This window comes from Trachurus trachurus (genome assembly GCF_905171665.1).
Source record: "Trachurus trachurus genome assembly, chromosome: 22".
NCBI lineage: Eukaryota > Metazoa > Chordata > Actinopteri > Carangiformes > Carangidae > Trachurus > Trachurus trachurus.
The window spans coordinates 10095276-10113053 of record NC_139907.1 but is presented as its reverse complement, the minus strand read 5'-3'; positions in this window follow the sequence as shown (position 1 = coordinate 10113053).

Genomic DNA, 17778 nt, shown 5'->3' with positions numbered 1-17778 from the left:
CTATATTTCAAGCTTGTTTGTACAGTAGCAGAAGCTCCTCTTCCTGGTCCGTCCAATACAAACAAGCTTGAAATATAGACTTATTTAATTTTTTTTGGAACAATTTCGCATTTCGGGGCTTCAATACAAGACGGACATTACATACGAGCAGCATGGAGGTATTTGGATGTTTTTTGGTGTGTCTTTTTGTTACGAAGACAGTTGGTATCCATTTGCAACCGTTATATGGACATGCACTGCTACACCGAGACCCCCTGTAACTCAGAGAAGCCACGGAGGACTCTGAAACTTCTCCCAGCCCTTAGTCAACATGAGGGTGAGTAGATAATGAGTGAAATTTAAATTTTGGGTGAACTATCCCTTTAAAGCCGTAAATGCTCATTTTTGAAAGAGGCTTTTCAGACTTCAAAGGCTTCATTAAAACAAATACTGCTGCACAAGAAGAAAATAAAAAAGTCAGATAGTTAGTAAGACTCAGTTTTCAGACTGGACACAGACAGACTAATGTGGTTGTGAAGAGGGAGGAGTTGGTCTGCAGGTGCTTTGAAGCCGACTGGCAGAGTGTGGGGGTGGGGTCGGTCGGGGTTTGATCACTGAAGTATTTTATTGACGGGGTGGGAGGGGGGGGAAAAAACATAGCAAGAGATCACACAGTGAAAGCCCGAGGTGAGGTGGTGGCTCCCACAGAAGATACGACTGAGGCACCAGTTAATCATTGCCCAGGCAGTTTTTGAGGTTTCCAAAAATAAGGCTGCACGAGAGTGACGAATCACAAGCAAATATTGTGGCGTCCCTCCCTCTAATGACAAGCTGCTTTGTATAAGCTCCTGTATTCACTGTGTATACTGTACGTGTGCAGTCAAATTCAACATGGACAAAATAAACCTCGTCCCAGTTTATTTTAATGAAGAAACTAAATATAATTGTGCGATGTAACACTTCCAAAATGCATAAATGAATAGCAATAATGATAATAGTAGGCCTAATTACCCACACAGCGCTGTTCAAATTAGAAATGAACAATAAAATCAGTGGTTTATGATAAAATGGATAAAATCTGACTCAGTAATGCAAAATAAAATAAAAAGATCAATCAGATGACGTTTAAAATGATCATTAAACAATCCTACTCTTACTACTACTACCGTTAATCCTCTCATTTGGTACAAACCAACACCTCAGAAGCCGCTCACCCAGTTTCTGTCTGTTCTAGTCTTGTTGCAGCAGCTGCTAATGAACACTAATTAACCTGTTAACACCTTCTCTACTGTCTGATAATGAAACCAGATTGTTTTGGAGACCAGAAGGATCCAGTAGTTTGTTCCACGTCATTGCCATGAAAAAAAAAAAAAACCCAACAACCTTTGATCCACACATCCTAATATAGACGGCAGGTATATGGCTCACAGCACGGGGGCACACAAGGTGGGTGGTGCTCCCACGGGTTACTGTTCCCCTTAATTAGCCCATTACTGGATGACAGAGAAACAGAACAACCTGCGGGGGATTAATAGCTCACAAAATTCCCTTTGTTGATCTTTGTATCCCACCAAACACCATCCTGCCAGATACTGTAAAAGCGCTTTTTACGACGGAGAGCAAAGCCATAAAAAATAAACCTTTAAAAACAAATAAAAAGCATTTGCAGCAGGGCTGTAATTACAGCCTGTCATGGTTTAAAGCGGAGTGCATTGTGTGTGTGATGGTTCTTGAAACATGTGATTGATCAATTGCCACGCACAAAGCAGGTAAACATAATGAGAGACGAACAATTAGCCTGAATCATAAACTTCCATAAGAATCTAAATACTACGAACTGAAGGAGGAGGAGGAGGACGGTGGCGTATCCTCGTGTCTTGTCATGTTGACATATAAGTCAGAGGAAGGACACTCAAAGCTGCGTCACCAGGACAAATAATAAGGCGAGCCAATCAAAAGCCAGGATTCCCAGCTGGGTGATGAACACCTGACGTGCCTGCAGGGCTGACTCAACCAGGATGTTGTTTAATCACGTACGGGGAATGTACCTTCTGCTGTGTGTGTTTTTTTTCTTTTTTCTATTTTGAAACAGAGACCTTCCTCCTTCTGTTTTTCTTCCATCACAAGTTCAGTCGTGTGTGTCTGTTGAAAAATTTAGACTCGTTTTATGAGGAAAGTTGACCATTTACAGCTCAGTTTCTGGACTTTTTGGTTTAGGTTTATAAAAAGAACAACACAAATGATCAGGGGTGTGGCTGCAGTTTCACAAGGATATTTTAGACTGGTCTAAAGTGTTGATTTCACTCATCAGTTAGTCTAATGTTAGTAAGACCATTACGTGTACACAAAGACTGACTCATTTTAACCCAAAACCATTAGACGTCTGTACCCCTGGGTTAACTCAGTCAGTGACGCCTCGGCTGACCAGTAGCACCAGACAACAAAAGACAGGGAACTTGGCTCGTAATTTGTGGTTTGCAACATTGCTATGGAGAGAGTGATGAGAAGGGAAAGAGGGAAAGAAGACAAACAATTTCTGCTTTGGGTAAACAGAGCTGAGCAGTTACTGGCCCTTTTTCAAAGTTATTTTTGAAAAAAGTCTCAATTTACCCAGATTTTCTTGTAACACAGTCAAGAACTAAACTGTTTTGTGAAAGAGGTGAATTCAGACGTCTCTCTGAAGTCTTAATGTTTGTTATATCTTAGACACAAAGTCTACTGTTGTGAAATTTTGTAACCTCTGTTTTTATGCAACAATTCTTCCAAGTATAAAGCCATTACAGTCAATATTTTTTATATTAATCGTTGAAATGACGGCATGCATGACTGTAAAAAAAGAAAAAAAGAAAGAAGAACATAAATCATGCTGAATGTCAAATGCATTTAGCAACAAAAAATCATATTGTCATACTGTCAAAGAGACCAAAACAGAGCCACAAGGCCTTAAAACAAATGCACATGTTACTGCGAGTCTGCAGTATCAGGGGATCCATCATCAGTCTGATGTATCAGTAAAATTCCAAGAGGAATTCACCAGATCAACTTAAAAGGTGATGATGAGATGTCAGTGTTGTGTTTACATCCTGTTTGCATTGTCAGTGGCCTGAACAAATCCACTTCTGCAGGTGAGAAGTTACTTACGGGAACATTTAAGATGGAAAACTTAGATTAAAGCAGAAGTAAGCGATCCGGTCGTTTTGGCTAACTTCCTGTCAGCCGATGGAGTTAGCAGTCCCCGCCCTCGTCCCTACGTCACCACATTCACGCGCATCCCTTGGCTGCACACACAGAGAGGACCGCCCCTTTATGCTGTTCTCTCTCCTCATTGGATAAAGGTTGTAGGATACAAGGAAAGTTTTCTCCTCAGCTTACAACAGAGCAGAGTGACTGACAGACCCGTGTTTCAGACCAAACACTCTATATAAGTGATTGCCGTCGGAAGATATAACTATTTAAGACTTATATTAACACAAATATTCTGCTTACTTCTGCTTTAAGAAAAAGCAGGGTGGCAGTGGGTTTCTTAAAATCCTCAGTAGACACATGTTGAATTTCACTTATTTCAGCCTATCTGTAAAACATAAAAAACATCATGAACAAATTGCTGTTGTCAGGAGTTAACTGGAAAGTTAGAGCTGATCTCCAGGATGACAATATGTCCTCCTGATAGATTTAAAAAACAAGTGATGTGTGGTTGATGCACAGTGTGTTATGGATGTTGTTTAGACAGGGAGACAAGCGGCTGGGCGGGCCGCCTTCTGGCTCCACGGAGAGAAGCCGAGCTCAGCATGAGTCACACAGCGTTCGTTTCACTCACTTGAAGAATCACAATTCTTCTGTTTGCTCATTACGTCTGATGAGCGGCCAGGAAACTTCCACTCACGACTCTGTTAATCGTGCTCTGCTGTCATGAACGACTCCTCTCGCATCCTCCGAGGCCTGTTGTTCATTTATATGAAGGGCAAACAAAAAAAAAGAACAAAAAAAAAAAACATAGATGAAACCGATCAATGCAAAGGTCTTTCAAATGTGACGTGACATCGACTTTCTTTCAAACAGGCCTTTTGGGAAATTGGAGTAAGCGGGGTGAAGATGAGGGTAATGCAATGCTCATGCAAAGGCACGGAAAATGAAGTCCAGTCAAAGCTGGATTTATTTTTCAAGCACTTTAAACAAACATCAAAAAGTGTTTTACAAAGAACAAAAGGGCTTCACATCAAGATCAAACCCAATGATAAAACCGCAAGAGAGAACAGGCGCTTCGCAAACTCGCCAAAGTATGAAGACCAAGTGTGTGTGCGTCTTCTCTCTGTGTGTGTGTGTGAGTGAATAAATTACAAGCTAATCTTTTCCACTCATTAGCTCAATTTTTGTACTAATAGAGGCGCCCAGTGATGGAGATCCAGATTAAACATGGAGTCCTATTTGTGAGGGTAATGACAGGTGAAATTACTGATGGCAACATCATCCCACACAGAAACTAAGTCCATCTGGAACCAAGAAAATTGTTCTGCTCCTCTTTTATGAGTCTCCTCAATGCCTCTCCACTTTTGTTTCCCCCAAAAGGCTAAAGTGCCTTTCTGAAAGCTGACTATGAATAATTAAAAAGGTGATTTCCTGATTCGGGTAATTTCATTGTAAGATGACATTTATTGCATAGGACCACAATTATCTGCCTACATTGAACCATATAAAACAAACTGAAAGACCAAAAACAGGATGATGAATGGCTTTCATATAAAACCCTGCTCCAAAATGTCAAGCCAACAAACAGAGCATCTTTGTGCAGGAAAATAAAAGTTATGCAGAAGATGAGGTTAAAGAAAGAGGCTGAAAATATCAATGAATGCAGCTCTACAATCTTCCCCTCCTCTGCTCAGACGGACAAAGCTGTGGAACGCAGAATAACTTAACTCTGCAATCTCGTAATTAGCAAGTGCAGCGCTTGGCTGCTCCGGACAGTGGACCGTTTCAAATGAGAGCTCCAGCCTGACTCGTTGCATACAAACTGTCTGTTAATGCTACATTATCTTCCTATGAAAATCCTTTGTTCACTATTTGGTCTAATAATGCAGCTGTAATAGCGGCAGAGAAGACTTTGGCCTTGACTAAAAAACAATTATAAGTGTTGAAAGCATGAAGCTGGTGCCTCTGTGACATTTTTCTTTCTGACAACAAACCTATAGATTCCTTCATGGTCTCAGCCCCAGACTTATTTATTTCCTCTGAAGACCCTAGTCTATAAAAAGAGGTGAAAAGGTTAAAAGGCTAAAAGCAGCAATATCCATCCTCCATCCTCAGACATCTGTGCAGCTGCAGGTAGGGTGTACAGGTGTCCCGCTTTGACTGCAGCATTTTCATTCCTTGTCCCACGTCATGCATATTGAGACAATGTGCAGCATTTTGCATTTTGCATTTGGTAAATCATGTTTTAGGCTATTCATGTGTAATTCCTATTTTATGTCTGTGTAAAAACAAGTGGGCAGGCGAAGGCCAGGTGTGTGGCCGAGCCCAAGGCCGAACTGTCTCTGGCTCTCCGAGGCGGCCTGAGGCTGGGCAGCTGCAATTAATAAAATGTCTTCTTCTTCTTCTTCTTTGTCTTCTTCTTCTGGCTCTCGCAACATACTAGCCCTGAGTTGGACCGAATTGTAATCACAGCAGATACTCTTCACATATATTCATTCAGATCCTGCAACACTGCTCTTGCAAACCACCTTTTAATAATGAAAACTGATGTGTCGGCCCCACTTATAGGATGTGCACATACTTTTCTGTTAAATACACATGTATCCATTAAAAGAAAAGAAGCTCTACTCCTACAGATTTTGTGAGTGGGCTTTGAGCCCTCAGCCTCGCATTCAAAAGTCAATGGCATTATACCCACTGACTTATGCGTTGCTTTGGGACTCCTCTGACTCTCCACACACTCTCACACAAAAGCACACATATAAGTTGACAATTCCTACTGTACATGTCAGTGGTCAGAGAGAGAGATGATCATGTCTAATAAGTTCTGTATATGTGACTCCTTATTTTAAGGTTGTGGGTTTGATTCCCATGGTGACAGAGATCACATCCCGGCAGAGATATCTGTCAACACGACAGCTGAGAACCAACAAGCATAAATAAAAAACCTGCCCCACCAATAATCATGTCAGTCGAGCTCAAAGGACCTGTGTATGGACGCATTTCAAAATGCTTGAGGGAATAATTTGAGCTCATTGAACATCCCGCTTAATAAAGTGAGGCCTTATACCTGAGGGATCAAAACAGGCTCAAAACTTGTGTGAGATACACAATCAAAGCTGAGCTGTTTGGGCAACCGTTGTTCTTTATTGCCTCAGCCAATCTTGTGATTACCGTCTGCTTTCAAGACAGGGCAGGCAGCCACAGAGCAGCCGAAGCTGAACTCTCCTTATGCTGAATTATAACTACATAGAGCAAGAGAGGAGGAGGAGGGAGAGAAAGAGGGAGAGGGAGAGGTGGCAGCTGATGGTGAGATCTTTGCCTTTTCACAATGGCTCCACAGTTCACATTTCAGCTCGCAGCATCTTGGGCTGTGGTGCGGCCGGTGCACCACTGCAGACGGCCAATCATGAGGGGGGGAGCTGCAACGTCTCACCAGTCCCAGTGGGAGAGATGATGTAATCAGATGGAGACGTAATTGATGGGTTGATGGGCTGCAGGGGCGGGTGGGGAGGGGAGGGGCAGGGCGGGAGGCCGGTCCACCAGCACCACCAACAACACTATACCACTTCTCCCCGATGTCCGATCTGACCCTGCACTCTGTCAACGTCAGGTCTCTCTACAATTACTGACTGTAACAAAGCATGCAGCCTTTACCTCACTGAGTGTTTAGTGCAGTCAGCAGGATGAGCTGGTGTCTGACACAGGCAGCGGTTGTCCAACACAGTCATGTGTCTTTAGGCGAGACAGAGAGTCTCTATTTGCTGGTTGTGATTTGAAATGTCAGTCAGTGATCAGTCTTTTACAGATTTAAATGATGACAATAACAATACTTATAATAATCACCTGTATTTGTACTGTAGCACCTTTCCTACACAAAATGCAACTCAAAGTAGGCTACATTCAAAAGCCATAAAGTAACAAATAAATACACCAGTATTTATATGTAATAAAATACAAAACACCAAAATAATATAACTGAGCTGTAACTATTCCCATAACTTGATATTATATTGTGACCTGCCATGACAGGAAAAGCACAGGCGTAGTTAATTATATAGTTGAGGCCCCCGTTTTTCCCAATTCATGTAATGACAGCTGGATTATAATATTGCACACAGACCCAGAAACCACTAAGATTACTATCTGTTCTTTTTTTCTGTCTGGTATATATAGTATTTAATGAGACACAACTCATTTAGATCTTGTTTCATTTTGGTGCATTTCTCCTCCGTGAGAAAACGCATGATATGAACACAAGTAAAAATGTTTGAATTCAAGATAACCCCTGAAAATTGGAGCTTCGAGATTACATAATAATTCAGGACAAAGTTGAATAACACATTTTCAAGTAGTCCAATGACCAAAAAACTAATAAGGGTCTCTTCGGGCCCCTCGAGATGGTGCCTCGGGGCATCTGTTTGCTTTACCCTGCTGTTTATTTGGGCCTGGTTCCCGTAAACTGTTGCAGTGAGTCAGCATCTAGCTAATTGGAGTGCAGTTGCTAATTGATGTTATTAGTTACACCTGTGCTGTTGCCTGCTTTATGACACATTCAAAATGTCTGAATGAGTCTGACACATGTGAACAGCCCTGAACAAACCCAAGAGCTTGATTGATTAAAGCATCCTCTGCCTGTCTGCAACAACATTGCTAGACAGTAAATAAACAAAGCAGAATAATGTTTACTCTAATTATAGAATTACCAAACTTAATAGGGTTTAATTTCATGCTGAACTAACATAAACATAAATGAATAATGGCTGCCTGGAAAGGAGGAAATTAATCTGAAAACTTTGTTTGCCTCTGAAAAAGTGAGTGTAATTTGTAGTAAATGGAGGCTAAAGTATGCAAAACCACAGTTGCCTGTACTCGTTCACCTCTATATAAAAGTTGTCCCTTTGTTTTCTGGGCCCGTTTTATGTCCTACACAGTGTTCCTCACATTACTGCAGTTAGGTGGAAAAAAATAGTACAAACCTTTAAACCTTTAAGAGTGACTGCACAGCGGGACCAGTGTGCCTCGCTCACGCGCCCCGAGGGCCTTGAAACTTTTCATCCAGTCAGCTATTTTTAGCCCCTCTCTCTTGACACTGTGGGCTGCATTTAGAGGGATGCAAGAGATGCAAACATTGAGCCTTTGTGTGAGCACATGATGCTGTGCACTCCGGAGAGCAGACAGAACAGGACGGTCCCTTCACTCAGCGCGTCCCTCTGAGACTGAAAGAGCCTGACCTCTCAGCTCCTGTCCCCCCAGCGCTAAATCAATGTCTCAGTAGAACACGCACCCGGCTTTTGTTCCACGTGAACTGACGGAGAGAGAGAGAGCTTTGGTCTTTTGCCTTTCAATATCTGAAACAACGGATGAACAACTCCTGGGGGGGGGGGCATTTACCCAGTGATGTATCAGTTCATTTCAGGTCAGTTCAGATTTGTTTTGTCCCACAACATGAAATTCTTCTCGCAGCAGGGCGTCAAACATGAACAATACACAATAAAAAAACACAATTGACAATTGGACATTCGCTAAATCCCTCCAGAAACCACAGCTGCCCACTCACAGCCTGAGTCAGAGTTTGGAGGTTGATGTCTGATGTCATCACGCAACAAGAGCAAAAGTCTCTACATACTGTTAAACACAGGGGCAAATGGGCGACATAGGCCGTCGGCTAGGGCACAAAATAAACTGCAAAGTTAGACAAAAGTGTCGCTTTGGTGCGGCAAAAAAGTGCCAGTGACATATTTTGTTTATTAATCACTGGTACACTGACATCATCATCAACAAAACAGACTCTTAATTACAAGTTGACAACATGATAAACCATATTAGAGAACCGTGAGGGTGTGAGACTTGATTGTTGGGACTGTTTCACCCGTGAGTTACTCCGGTAAGAGAACAATCTGGACACAGATAATGTTTAACTTCCTTTATCGAAGAACTCAGAGCAGCCATGTTCATAGCAATACACACATATACAACATGCTAACCTAACAAGGACCCAAACTTCAACTTATGTCCCCAAAGACGCCTGACTCAGTATCAACAGATCAACTACAAGATGCCTGACTAAATTATGAATCAGATACTGAAACATTAAATTAAATGAATTAACACATTAGGCATTTTGCATAACCTACAGTAAGAGGGAATTTATAACAAACACTGTGCTGTAATGATGCATGTAACCAAGCGTGTATGACAATTAACAGACAAGTCAGAGCAGGAGAAGTAAAACTAAGAATCAGCAAGATTGTGCAAATTATTATTGATTAGTTATTGACTGATCAAAAATCTCACCTACAGAGCACCAACATTGCCTGGGGCGGCTCTGTTTAGCTTGTCTGGCTATAACACACCTCTAATAAACACTCAGGAGATCCGGTGGTGAGAGAGCATGTGGCTTTCTTGTCCCATAATATAATATTCCCTGGTTGTATTGCATCTCTTGCAAGTAGGCAAAGTAACCAGGTCACCTAACTAGGTTAAAACATTATCTTGTTGCTCGCTATTTTTTATGTTAGCTGTTACTATAATATCATTTGTACAGCCACTGAACTCAATCAAATATCAAAAATCAAAGAATAAATCCTCCACTGTTGTGAACTGTCTAAGCAACAATAACAACAGTGAATTTAACATTTTAAACATGCTGCTACTATACACACAGTACAGAACAAGGCCAATGTGAAACAACGGACTCATTGGCCCAGGTCCCATCTCTCCATCAAGTTCAGTGTAAATCAGTTCAGGGCTTTTAGCGTAATCCTGCTCACAAACAAACACACAAACAGGCCCGGGTGAAAACGTAACATAAAATCCTTGGTGGAGGTAATAAAAGGTTTCACGTGCGTGCTACAGGGTTATGAATATATTTCTGCTAAAAATAGCACCAAGCGGGAGGATTAAAAGCACAAATAGTATTTCTTCTTTAGGTGTCATATAAATGTGACAAGTGGAGCTGTTACATAAATACATCCCCGGTGGTATTAACATTAGGAATTAAGAGTTGTCTGTCTGTTATCAGTAATTGTGCTGATTTATTGTGTAATCACTGAAAACTTCACACACCCACCCACCAACGCAGTCTCTGTAAATCTAATCCAGCGTCCTCCTCCTTCCTCTCCAATCCCTGGCACCGGCGCTATCTCTGCCTGTGTAGACACAACAGGCGGGGTGTTAAACATGTGGGAGGACAGTGAGTTCATCTATATCTTATACGTGTGTGTAGTATTTTTTGACAGTGAACGGTGGGGAAGCTTTCCCAGCCTTGACAACGTGTCAACAGGATTTATAATCCTCCGTACAGACACTCAGAGCATCATATCTTTCTTCATCCCAGCAACAAAAATGACACGCATGTTGGAATCTAAGGTCAAACAGCACCTGTGGGGTCACACGGATAACTTGGGATTTATGTTTTGCACTTTGCTGGTGTTGCCTGTTTCAGTTTCGACGGCCAGGTGGAGTTTGGGGAGGTGCAAAGAAGCACTGAGACCGATTTTTTTTAGTTTCTGGACTTTGGACCTGCAGGCACCCGAAACCCAAACACCTCTGCGATGAGGGCAAATATTTATCTTTTCCCCTTCTTTCCTCTTCCTTTCTCTGGACAGCATGGTATTCTCTCCATAGCTCCCTTGTGTGTTCGCTAGAGCAACATGTCCTCTGTTTTATCCTGTTTTTACATACAGTATGTTATTATACTAAAAGTTTGAGTTGGAGATACAGTCAAGGACTCTGATTTAGACTCAGCACACAGATACTAAAAGCAAGGTTGGCCAAGGTTGTCCCTCCCTTAGAGACCCTGTGTCCTCTGCTCAGCATAAATGAGTTATAACACAGAGACGTCTTGACAGGATTTAAGCTTGCTTCCTTTTTTTTTTGATATCGCTTGATGTTTGTGCTGTGGAAAATAGCAGACACATGGAAGCAAAGAGAGACAGACTCACACCAGAGCTGGAGGTGTCAGGTCTGATGTAGTGAAATGTGGATATGAGAAGAAAAACACAGTTTGCTCTCTTCATCTCTGGTCCAACCACATTCACGTGTGCTTCACATCACGTCATCATAACTGTCGTTTGACCAGGAAAACACAAAGAAAGTGTCGAGTTAATAGATCATCTTCAATCAAAATGCAAACTTTGGAGTACCTGCTTTGTTCTGATTACAAAAAAGGATTTTAAAGGTCAGATTTATTTGATAGTTTGTCTTGGTACCATTCAGGACACTGATGTGGTTCAGTTAATCAGCAGAGCTATTTAATGACTGCAAAACTGAATATTGACAACAGTTTGGCAGGTTGAAGATTGAACCAAATAGTGAAGATTGAACCAAATAGTAAATCACAGTGTCTCCGAAAGCTGATTCAGATAATAATTTGTCTGGCTGTCCCGTCCGGATCGATGGCCTCCATATACCGCCAAAAAAAAAAAAAAGCCTGCAGGTCTAAGAGCCAAAATACTAAAGCAGGTTGGATTTATTTCTCAGTCTCTCTGTCAAGATCCACACTTTTACTTTGCTCTCAACCTCCAACTCACATATTCAGGGAATGTTTTTACTGCAGTAAAGAGAGAAGGAGTCGTAACAGAGGGGGTGGGGGGTTGGAGGAGGGGGTCATGCTTCAGTATCCAGCAGATTTCATACTATCGACTCGAGATGACCTGCCCATGCTCAGCATATACACTCACTGTTTAGATTAACAACCTAACTGCATGCACTGGGACATAATGTGTCCGGTACAACATTTGCAGTGCAGATACTGAGAGTTAACGATGAGGACCAGAGCAAACATACATGCACATTCCACGCAGAGGGGGTGGGTGGGGTGTTAGCTGTGGTGGATTGTGTATGCCGGGGGAAAGAGAGTGTTTGTTTTGTTGCACTGAGCCTCCAGCCTTTCCATGGCCTCCAGCTCTGTGACCTCTATGGCCAGGAAGGATCAGCAATTACAATCAACACTAATCCCAGCAACATATTCTAATCCCCGCTGTGACAATCCTCCATGAACCCGATGCGCGATGTTGGACAAGGTTAGCCCAGGTGATTTATGAGTCAGGGACAACCAGCGACCCGTAAAGGGACGGACAATAACCCACCGACTGAGCGCTGCTGCTACTGAGATTTCACCAAAAGGTAAACATCTTAATTCATGCTAATGGACTTCGGATGTGCCTCTCGGTTTGGGATGTAACAATAAACTCTAAAGTCTTTTCAGAGTGCGGCTAATCGCCCGTAACTTTGGGGTAATGGTAGCTGATAGACTTGGGGGGATAATAAAGGTTTTCAAGGTGTCCTGTGTTTGTGCACACAACATCAGTCACAAAGCAACTGCTTGCTCAGGAGCTTTTCACTGACACACTTTAACCTTGTCTGCCATACAACGCGCAATATTAATACATAATAGTTATTAATACACCAGCTCCAGGTGGTGAGACCTCATAGTTCAGCCTTGTGCTATTTTTATTCCACTGTTCAATACATAGTTACAGTGACTACATGCTGCAAGGACTCATTGGCATGAAAGAAATTTACCGTCAACCCCTTAGTGAAGCAAAGACAAATCTGGCTGTGACAGCAAAGGACAAAGCTTCAGCTTGAGTTGAGCCTGAGGACACCCATCCATCCATCCATCCATCCATCCATCCATCCATCCATCCATCCATCCAGCCACAAAGTTTGCTCAAAGGCACAAAGACCAGCTGTGACTGACCACCAACCAAACCACACTGAGCTCTTGATCTTGCAAAAAGTCGGACCAGCACTGACAGACAGAGAAAATCAATAATTGTTTACGATTGTTATAAAAAGGTCCATTAGCCATCTATCTCATTGGTCTGCTCAATACTCTCCTGTCCTAGTGTCCTGGTCTCTTTGTGGTCAGAGAGGCCACACACAGACAAAGCTCATATAAATTTTGCATCACATAATACTTAGGATTGTATTCAGTACCTGTGATAAATAATTCAGCACATACAGCCGTCAGCGGTCTTCGTGAAAGTGATGCCCAGTTGCTAAGGGCAGTTACGATCAGTGTCTGATTGGGAAGTGATCAGCTTAGTACTTCAGGAAAGAAAAAATCTGATTAGATCTAGATGAAACTTTCTTTTTGAAAGAGATTTTGGTAAAACTTTATTTGACGCCTATCTCTATAACGCATTATAACCATACTTATAATGAGTTATAATGCAGTTATAGCACTTTATAACTATAGTTATAAACACTCATAGATGATCATAATGCTTTAAAACAATAATCATAAGACACTCTAAAGCATTTTATCATGACTTATAAGGTCAGGTATTATAATACGTTATAATTGTTAGTAACTCTCTGACAATGCCCACATAGATAATGCATTTTAAATATAGTTATAATGTGTTATAATTGTCTTATAAACGTGTATAACTATCATTATAAACAATAAATAAAATGCTTTATATTGTGTTATGATTATTGTTATAAAGCATTATGATCATTTATAGGTGTTTATAACTATAATTATAAAGTGCTATAACTGCATTATAACTCATTATAAGTATGGTTATAATGCGTTATAGAGATAGGCGTCAAATAAAGTGTTCCCGAGATTTTTTTTTTTTTTTACTTGTGTTAGCTGTTTTCTTGTAATGTGCATATACAAAAGGACAGGGTCACAGCGCTTCAGCTCTCTGCTGCCAGTTCTACTGATCAATAGTTGTCGTTGGTAACACACAAACAAGCGTAGCAATAGCTCCACTCAAACAAATCCAGTGAAGAAGACTAATAGCTGGCAAACATGGGTGTGAACAAGTCATGATCTGAACCACATTAAATCTTGGCTTATGAGGACTGACATTACTCTTTCATTTGTCTCTTTTGATATACACCCAATGCTTACAGACAAACACTGGATGCAAAGTAAACATACATGTGTTTGTTTGCAAGAAAACACCACAGGACAACTTCAGTTTCTAATTAACTGATGGTTAAACGGGTCTGATCAGCACAGATGCTATCAGAATGAAAACACTGTTTGATGTCGTCGTGTATACAGCACCACAGGGGTCTCAGCAGCACAACAACACAACCACTGTTATTACAACTGTGATATATGAAGAGCATGTTGTTACAGTTCAGATTTTCCCGTCTGGCCAGGAGCACAGAAGAGCTGAGGGAGCGCCAGGTGACGGAGTGACTAGATAGGGACGAGGCCAGGTACGACAGCTGGTGCTCGGATCTGTCCCGTATTGACTCGCAGCTACGAGCTCGACCCCGTGTAGCGACAGTAGCCATGTGGATGCCACATAAAAACAAAACAACAAAACTGTGCTCCCACAGACACACAAACAGTGTCCTGGCTCATATTTCCAAAGAACACTGCACATAGTGGGATGATGAGGTATGGAAACAGTGACTCATTTAAATAAAACTGAGGTACTGTATGTTAGAAACAGGTACATGTCAATATATTCAGTATTCAACGTTATTTTTCTGAAACCACAGTGTTTCTCCTTTGTGATAGCAAACCTCTGATCCTCTGCTGTGCAAACAAATGAAATAGAAATGGTTAGTAACAGATGTCCTTTAAACTATAGGAATAAAACACAGAAAGCCCGAACACCTGTGTTTTACTAAGACCAGTAAAAGAAACGCTCCTCAACTCACTGTGCAGATACAGACAGATAACAGACCAGCGGTTTGCAAGGAAAAATGTATGTTTGACCCCTTCTCTGTGAATCCTAGCCTTTAACGAGGAAAGACACAATTGGTTATCAACAAGCCACATTAAAATTATCTTATTTAGGCCTACTGTGTTCTCTCGTTAGTTTTACCTCCAGATAACAGAACAACGTCTGCCCCATCATTCAATGTAATGAAGACAGATAACAAACATTGCCAGAGCTGACCGAAGCTTTAATAAAATAGAATATCCCTTAGGTTTTTGATTACAGCAGTGTGGCCAGCACTATATGGATGACTGATTGGATATTAGTCAGCTTTTTTCTCCATTGCTCTTTCAAAGTGAAATGGTTTAAAATCATTTCTACTAGAGGGACATTGTATTGTCCACTGTCTAACACACTATCTTGTTCTATTGTCTGACAAGAGAAACAGGAAAACATGACAAAGACGTGACAGCTGTATTAGGAAACATATTAAAATACTGTTTATGTGTGTAACAGATGAAGGCTGTACACAGTCCAGTCAAAAGATGAACTTATATATCATACATATCATATATCATATACATATCATATGCTGTTGGAAATTCTGGATAAATACAAATATTCCTTAAATCCTTTATCCTCCACTGCTTCTATCTACACATTGTTTGACGACGGTCTCATGGGATGGTTTCTTAGACAATATACCGAGCCAGTGATGCCAGCATCCTGCATCTGAGCAGCATATACTATTGCGGTATAGGCTTACATAAGCACACTGAAAGGAACTAGTGTAGGGTTACCATTGTGTATTCTTTTCACTGTACCATCTGGTGACCCCCCACCACCACCACCACTCTCCATCCCACCCATGACTGTGTCCACTTTCTTTCATTCTTTATGTTTTCCTCTCTCCCTCTCGCCCTTGTTGTTGTGCTGCACCGTATGACCGCCAGTGAAAAGTGCATTGAGGAACGAGCTGGTGACTATGCAGATGCGAGTATGACTTGAGTGTTTCAGCGGCAAATGCTTGGCCCTTTTGTGTCAGCAAAATACAGCAGCGATTGTCTCAGTTAGACAATGACATAAAGAAAAAAAGAAAAACACAAGTGCTGTCCTTTCAGAAACAATGCGAACAAACAATGTTCAAATCTGAAGGGAATTGGGGAAAATTCCTATGGGGAATTGTTGGCATTTGCTATCACAACAGTTTTATGTGTATAATAATTAGACAATATAACAAGCTGTCTAATCTCTGAGCTGTTATTTCTGCTTACAATGCCATTGCTGATGCCAGAGAGAAATTAATAGATTCTTAGACAGAAAAGGGGTTTGGCACAGTCACTTAGATCAATGCTCTCATCTATCTGTCTGCCTGCAGGGATCATAGCACATTTCTACAGTGCTGCACTTCAACTAACTTTATAGCACATCAGGGCAGCAGAATTACAGCTGCACTTTCCTTCCAATATTACAAGATGAGGAAGTTCATTCTTAAAACTTTCAACGATCTGTTTCCAGATTGCTCTCTAGCAGAATTACAGTACTCTGGAGTGCACCTCCCTCTCATCCTCCTTACATTTTCTAATTTATCTTTCACCAATATTTCCCTGAGGAGTCAAAAATATTGAATCAAGAATCCCATGCGCATCTGAGCAGCCACCTGCCGTATTGCCTCAGAATAGATCTGCATCCAAACTCATTCAAAAAAACTACATAAAATAAACATGACATCACAGTTAGTACTGCTCTGGCGCTCAGAGCAGGACGGCGTCCAACTATCCTGACCTGCCATTGTTCAGTAAGACTGGTATGTTTCCTTACATAACGGAGCACCAAATGACCGCAATTAGACAACATCTGTTCCACTTTGATTGAATGCACGGCTTCTTAAGAGTTCATATCCAAGCTCCAAGGAGTTCGAAAAACACATGCTTCTTGTCTGATTTGGGCGGTTAGCAGTTTGTTCAAAGGCAAAGGAAAGAAATAATGAAACAGTCATCAGGTTCAGGTTAAATATGCACAATGGTCTTGTTTGCCAACAAAATAAAGTTTCCAGTAAATGTGGGGAGTGCGTGACTTATAATGACACTAACAGCTTCCGTGACAGTGTCCATGCACAAAGCCATTTTCACAGAGAGATTTTACTGACCTGCACAAAGCCCTGACATATGGCATTAATGTAATTTCTAATTTCCAAATATAATATATATGGTCATATAGTTTTAGTTTCAGTTGCAATAAACCTTTACCTGCTCATTCGCTTGTAAATTACTTTGAAGTAGATGTAAAATGTGATGAGCCACTTCAATCTTGCTATCTTTTTTTTGTGTCATTTCTGGTGCTTCATATTTACTCTCATCATTTCTCCCACGTTGTTTCAAACTGTTTTTAAATGGTTACAACAAATGCCCATGGGTGTGTTTGTGATGCATCTTATCATTGTGTGTTATAGTTTGGCAAAACAAAAAGTGCTTTATGCAAAAATGTTATTATTTGTTGGTGCTGCTTTGCTTTGGGGGTGTGGAGAACAGTTGCATGTGTCACATTAAGCCAAAGGAAGGGCTGAGGACAAGGACTATTCATGATGACTGAAGTCTGGTGGGGGCGGCTACTCATCTTCCCCTGGGGAGACAGAAACGCAGAGGGAGTTATCTCAATTAGTCAGATACTGCCTCAACAAAAAGCCCAACCTGCTCCCAGTTGTACCTCCTGCTCCAGCCAGAGAAAGCTAATCAAATCAAGGCAAGAATGATGCACACAAAGACTGGAAACCCTCTGTGGTCTGGAAGGGAGGTGGAAGGCTTTAAGCAGCAGAGCACACAAGGTGTGTCACATTTGGAGTGGCTTTTGTTACAGTGGTTTTGGATTGGGTTTTCTGTTTGTGTTTTAGACAACAGAGAGTCTATGTATGAGTGCAGAAAACTGCTTGGATAAACACAATTATGAGTGAAACAGTTTGCATTAATCAGTT